Source organism: Xenopus laevis, chromosome 8L, assembly GCF_017654675.1.
Source record: "Xenopus laevis strain J_2021 chromosome 8L, Xenopus_laevis_v10.1, whole genome shotgun sequence".
NCBI lineage: Eukaryota > Metazoa > Chordata > Amphibia > Anura > Pipidae > Xenopus > Xenopus laevis.
Genome location: NC_054385.1, coordinates 37,894,270 through 37,901,584, shown reverse-complemented (window position 1 = coordinate 37,901,584; position 7,315 = coordinate 37,894,270).

Sequence of the window (7,315 nt, the reverse complement as noted above, 5' to 3'; positions counted from 1 at the left end):
CTCTGTAATAATAAAACAGTAGTTTGCACTTGATCCCAACTAAAATATAATTAATCCTTATTGGAAGCAAAACAATCCTAATCCAGGATTTTTTTTAGCAGATTAAGGTATGAAGATCAAAATTACAGAAAGATCCCTTATCCAGAAATCCCCAGATCCCAAGCATTCTCGATAACAGGTCTCATACTTGTATTAATATAGAATTGCAGGAAAATGTATTTAATTAAGACAGACATTTCAATTAGGATAAACTCAACCTGCACCCGACCCTAAAATGCAAAATGTTGCCATTGTAGGACCTTCACCCGACTTACACCCGCATCTTCTCACTCTATACGCTAATTTTATGCATGTTTCAAGATAGGGAATCCTCAGGAAAAATGGATGAGTGTACTTGCCCAGTCTGACCTGCACCCAACCCTAACCCACAATAGTTGGCTTATTCTCAACCCGAGCCCACCCAACTGGTGGTCAACCTACAGGTCAACTATCAATTTAAATGCATCCCAATTTTGGGGCCTTATATGCATGTATACACCTTAGGAAAGAGGATCAGACCCACTAGATGCATAGAATGACTGTTATGTGTCATGGACACATACATATCTGCTGGAATAAAATGATACTTTGCAGCCCATTTTTCTCCTGTGTCCTAGACCCACTGGTCATTGGATACAATTAAATGTGCAAGGGTAAAAAAATTAGAGGGCCCATAATATCTGGCTAAATAATAAAACAGCAGCAGTGCACTTTTGGATAGAAGGTACCCCTCTGGATTTGCTGGTAATGGGGGTCTGCAGATTATCCCGAGGGTTTTGAGGTGCAGTTCAACCAACTGACTGAGGGATGATGCTAAAAGTCACCAGCCAATCTTTTGTATCGTCTGTAGCTTCACTTAGCTTCCAGCTTACATTGCCTTCCTTTTTCTAAAAGCAAAGCATGAAATCTTTTTTTAAACTTCTTGGGTGTGTTAATATTCACACACAATAATGTAATTGATATGTAACATGAGACTATGTAACTAACTAGCAGCTCCCAGCTTTACATACAAAATTCATTGTTTTTTTAAAGTCATAGCGTGTACTTTGCTTTACACAAGCCTTGTTTCCCTTGCGTTATAACCCCAAGGTAACTATTATTATGCAATCAATGGGGTTTCCAATGAATCATGGAAATTTAATCTGTGCTGTATTGATAAATATTCTCATTTTGTCCTAACCAGACCTTTGTGTGCTGCTCCTTGTTAATAACTTCTAATTGCTTGCCAGTCACAGCGTTTGTTGTTTTCCTACTTACTTTATGGAAAATATATTTCAAATGATATATAGATTTTCTCAAGTACCCATCTACATTCATGGGAACATGTGATTAAAATGGCAAAGTCTGCACCCGATCAAGCAACCCATAGATGGGTGATCTCAAACAGGTGACAGCTGATCATCTCATACTGTCATTGCTTTGGGGCCTTATTTAATAGCATAAGAGATAAAGTGCACCAGTGCAGTTACCATTAGAAACCTTCCAGTCTGGAAATGAGTACTACAAGTTAGAAAATTATTTCAAGCATGTGATTAGTTGCACTTATGATAATTAGCCCCTTTGGGAATATATAGCAACAGTTATGAGCAGTTATAGCTGGCAAGTCTAGTTCCCTCTAGTGAAAACAAACCGATCTGATCGGTAATTACCATGGCTCTCAAATGCCTGCCAAAATTATGGGTTCTATTTCTATTTCAACCCTTCAATCCTATGATTCCATAATTTAGGAGTATGGGGAGCACCCACCTCCCATGCATGTATTGTATACTGCCCTCTGTGTATTTTCCCCACAACTCTCAAGAGTCAAGAGTGAGTTTATTGTCATTTCATCCATATACGTTTGTACAGTACAACGTTCCTCTAGGACTATGCTGCTACACACAACATAAATGTACCGGACAACAGACAAAAAGTGCAAGTGCAAAAATATGCAACTCCTGCGAGACAGGACAGTACAGTGCAGGGACAGGACAATACAGTGCACACTCAGCAGATGTAATATGTTAAGTAAATAATGCGAAACGTCAGACATGATGGGTGTATCATTGTGATACTTCCATCATGTCTGATTAATCCTAGTTGTCATTTAATCAATCCATCAAACCTAAAATTCCCTGAGATTTAAATCCAGACCACTGTCTCCAAGTTTTATCCCAGATGCATCAAAGTCTTCTCGATCTGAACTCTCCACTAAAGGGAATCTTCACCCAAAACGTGGTTATTGCATAATGAAAATGAAATTCTAACCAACTTTTGTTGAATCCCAATTTAGCCTGAAGACCATTCTGAGGCCTATATGACCTTTGAAATCTGGTTCATTCTTATAGACTTTTCTATCTTTTATACCGCATAAATTTTCTTGTAACAGTAATCATTTTCTAAGATGCAGCTACGTGCAAATGTAACAGTTATAAAGCAGAACCTAATAGCCAACGCCTAGTTAGCTGGTTATTATGAAATTGCTTGTGGTCAGGTGAATAAACAACGGTACCAAGGATAAAGTTTATGCCCATATAAGAATATTTTGCTTAGCCTCATTACATAGATTTTGCAGTAGTATTTAACCAATTGTATAACACAATGATTTTGATATGATTTGAAACATCATAAATATGTGTGTGAGGGTCGGGTTGGCCAGAACGTTCTCCCGAGCTGCTGAATACTTCTGTATCTCAAATAAACTTCCTTCTCTGATTGAAACTTTGAAGGGGTTGGCTGAATCATTGGGATAGACACTCACAGAGGTCCAGACCTAACACTTTCCTATGGGATCCCTTATCCTAAAACCTGTTATCTAGAAAAAAAATGTAAAAGGCCATCTCCCATAGACTCCATTTGAAGCAAGTTCAAATTTTCAAAAGTTATTCCCCCTTTTCCTTGTAATAATAGAATATCAGGGGTTCAAGTGCAGGACACTAAGGGGCACAATAGTGTACCCCTTATTTCTCATCTATGGAGAACCTGTGCCCCTCAACACTACGCTTGCACTAAGCCAGGGCCGGATTTACATAGAGGGCGCCCCTAGGCCCACAGCCAATCAGCTGTAGCATTAGTGCTCCTTCCCTTTTTTTTGTTGTTGTTTATAACTATAGAAGCTGGAGCTTGCTTTGTCACCTTTTATGGAAATAAAATACCAACTTTCTTATATCGTGTCATTCTTCTCTATTAAAGGAGAAGGAAAGGCTAAGATTAAGTAAGCTTTATCAGAAAGGTATATATAAATACACCAGTAAACCTTCAGAAGAAATGCTGCTCAAAAGAAACACAGCATTTCTTTCCTTCTATTGTGTATACATGGGCTTCTGTATCAGACTTCCTGTTTTCAGCATAAACCTCCAGGGCTAGGGCTTGGGCATGCTCAGTTTGCTCTTCTCCCCCTCCCTCCTCCCCTTCCTGCTATAATCTGAGACCGGAGCTATGAGTGAACAGGGAGAGACTCAGGCAGGAAGTGATGTCACACCAAGTTAATATGGCAGCTGCTATCCTAAACAAACAGAGAGAGTTTCTAGAGCTGTTTACTCAGGTATGGTAAAGCATTCTGCAGAATAAATATAGTGTTATAGTTTGCACTATTGTGGCTATTCTATTGACAATAAACGGCTTTGGTAGCTTTACTTCTCCTTTAATAACAATAGCATTAAGTGTAATTTTAATGGGCAATCTGAACTTTTAAGGGGGTTGAAGTGTTTGAAATCCAGACCATGACCAGTGCCAATAGACATAAGGAGGCAAGGAAGGATACACATGGGCTTAAAAGGAGCTGGTCAAAAGCAGTGCCAAGAATGTAGGCAGGTCCAAACAAGAGAAGTTCAGAGCACAAGTTTTAGCTGAAATGCATGGTTAAAGATTACTCTCAATAACTAAGCAACCACCTGAGAAGGGGCTGCTCCAGCAATAGGAAAACAGTTGGTTTGGGACCAGACCACGCTCAGACCGGACCAGTTCTTTATCCAGGGGAATCCTTTTAGATCTGAAACGTCAGGGGTATTCTCACTGCTAAATGTGCAATATTACATTCTTTATGCACTAATGATTGGTATGTATGCTTGTATTATGTATGCTTGTATGTGGTGCTTGATTATAATTTGACGTTCATTGATTCATTATATTAAAGGGATAATGTCATGGGAAAACATGTTTTTTTCAAAACACATCAGTTAATAGTGCTGCTCCAGCAGAATTCTGCACTGAAATCCATTTTTCAAAAGAGCAAACAGATTTTTTTATATTCAGTTTTGAAATTGACATGGGGCTAGACATTTTGTCAGTTTCCCAGCTGCCCCAAGTCATGTGACTTGTGCTCTGATAAACTTCAATCACTCTTTACTGCTGTACTGCAAGTTGGAGTGATATCACCCCCTTCCTCCCCCTCCCCAGCAGCCAAACAACAGAACAATGGGAAGGTAACCAGATAACAGCTCCCTAACACAAGATAACAGCTCCCTGGAAGATCTAAGAACAGCACTCAATAGTAAAAGTCAAGTCCCACTGAGACACATTCAGTTACACATATTTAGGAAAAATAACAGCCTGACAGAAAGTAGTTCCATCCTTAAGTGCAGGCACAAGTCACATGACTGGGGCAGCTGGGAAACTGACAATATGTCTAGCCCAATCCTTTTAGATCTGAAACGTCAGGGGTATTCTCACTGCTAAATGTGCAATATTACATTCTTTATGCACTAATGATTGGTATGTATGCTTGTATTATGTATGCTTGTATGTGGTGCTTGATTATAATTTGACGTTCATTGATTCATTATATTAAAGGGATAATGTCATGGGAAAACATGTTTTTTTCAAAACACATCAGTTAATAGTGCTGCTCCAGCAGAATTCTGCACTGAAATCCATTTTTCAAAAGAGCAAACAGATTTTTTTATATTCAGTTTTGAAATTGACATGGGGCTAGACATTTTGTCAGTTTCCCAGCTGCCCCAAGTCATGTGACTTGTGCTCTGATAAACTTCAATCACTCTTTACTGCTGTACTGCAAGTTGGAGTGATATCACCCCCTTCCTCCCCCTCCCCAGCAGCCAAACAACAGAACAATGGGAAGGTAACCAGATAACAGCTCCCTAACACAAGATAACAGCTCCCTGGAAGATCTAAGAACAGCACTCAATAGTAAAAGTCAAGTCCCACTGAGACACATTCAGTTACACATATTTAGGAAAAATAACAGCCTGACAGAAAGTAGTTCCATCCTTAAGTGCAGGCACAAGTCACATGACTGGGGCAGCTGGGAAACTGACAATATGTCTAGCCCAATGTCAGATTTCAAAATTAAATATAAAAACATCTGTTTGCTCTTTGAGAAAAGGATTTCAGTGCTGAATTCTGCTGGAGCAGCACTATTAACTAATGTGTTTTGGAAAAAACATGTTTTCCCATGACAGTATCCCTTTAAATTGCTCTTAAGCTACACGCATTTATACTTTTCCCCATAACAATATTCTTTCTTGCCCTTGTAATCAGCATTCATTTGGTGTGCCCTTCTTTTTTATTTTAATCTACAGCATTTCTTATTCATTGTGATAATGTTTTCCAGAAAATAATTGCCATAATTATACAATATACATTTAATAAGAAGAAGAAAATAATTGCCAATCTACTGTAACTTCCCCCATATGAAAATAAAAGCCATTAAGTTTGCAGCAGTAACCCATATCAACCAATAGTGTTTGCTTTTAGACAGGTGACCAGTAAATTCTACTTGCTGATTGGTTGCCTCTTCACTTTGGTGCTGTGTGTGTCACAACTCTCGGCTATGTATCCCTCCATTCAGCTGCCATGTGTAAATCTGATGGAACTACTTACTGCCATTGACCTGTGCTTATGAGAGAGGGACACTGATGTTCACCTTATGCTGTAGAAATGGAAATATTATTTTTATAAGGTTACTGAAGTATTTAACCTTTTAGCCTGCAGCTCTCTCCATTTTTAAATGAAAACTATTTTGTGGTTATTATAGTCCCACTTCCCACAAAGACCAGACTGTGGTTTAAATGACATACTAGAAGATGAATTAGTCAGAGAGAGAGAGGCTGAATAGAAAAATAGAAATATAAAATGTAGAAAATGCACTGATTCAGAACAAATCTCCTTACTGGGTGCAGCTTATCCTGCCAACTAGAAAGTATTTTCATTTTTTTAAGTTGGAAAAAGGCAGAACAGAAAGGCATGTGTTCAGAATTATACTGTTTATTCAGGGGCAGATTTATCAAGGGTTGAAGTGGAAATTAGAATTAAAAAGAATTTGAATTTTGAGCTATTTTATGTCTACTTCGACTAGGGAATAGTCCAAATTCGATTCGAACTTGAAAATAATTTGAAAATTCGAATATTGAAAGTTATGTACTGTCAAATCCAACTGAGATCATTGCCATCTAAAAACTGCCAAATTGCTTTATGGGGGACCTCCTAGAACCCATTTGGAGTCAAATCGAAGTAATTTTTAGAAAAAAACTATGAATCGAAATCGATCGAATACGATGTTACTTCGATTTGTACGATTCGAATTTGAACGAAAGCGGCCTTTTCACCCCAAAAATTAATTTAATAAATTTCAGTTTGCTTTTTTTTAATTCGAATTTCGAAGTTTTTTTTTATTCGAAATTCGACCCTTGATAAATCTGCCCCTCATTATTGAATTGGGGTGTCCACAGCCCTTTGTGGCCGTCTCGTGGACCCACTACCTCAGCCATGGAGGCACTTCACCCCTACTATGTAGGGTTGCCACCTGACAGTTTTTTTGAAATTAGGAAAACTAGGCAGGATTTCCGAGATTGATGTAGCGATTGGCCAATCACCAATGACCACATAATAGCCCTGCCCCTGTGAGGCCATGCTCTGCCCAGTGACATCACCACCTGCCCCCCTGCCTGGACCCAGTGCCAACCCTACTACCGTGACTGTAAACTCCACTAGGGCAGGGACTGATGTGAATAATGTATAATCACTATAAATGCTGCAGAATGAGGTGTTCCTATATAAATAAAAGCTGATAATAACAGATTTGGTGTGCGGCTTCTTGACTGAACACGACAAAAAGATATTGACAAAGCGTCTCAAGCTATATAAATATATCATCTTTATTTTATTCTTGTTAATACATCAAATACATTTCACAAGTACATATGAAAGCTTAGAAAGTTCAGTGCATACATCCATAAGGCCAAATACCCCCAGAGCACGCAGGATAATGCTGCTGGCAACTCCTAGGGGGAAGGCCGTACATTCCACAGTCAACCATTAAATGCCTTTTTTTTGGTGC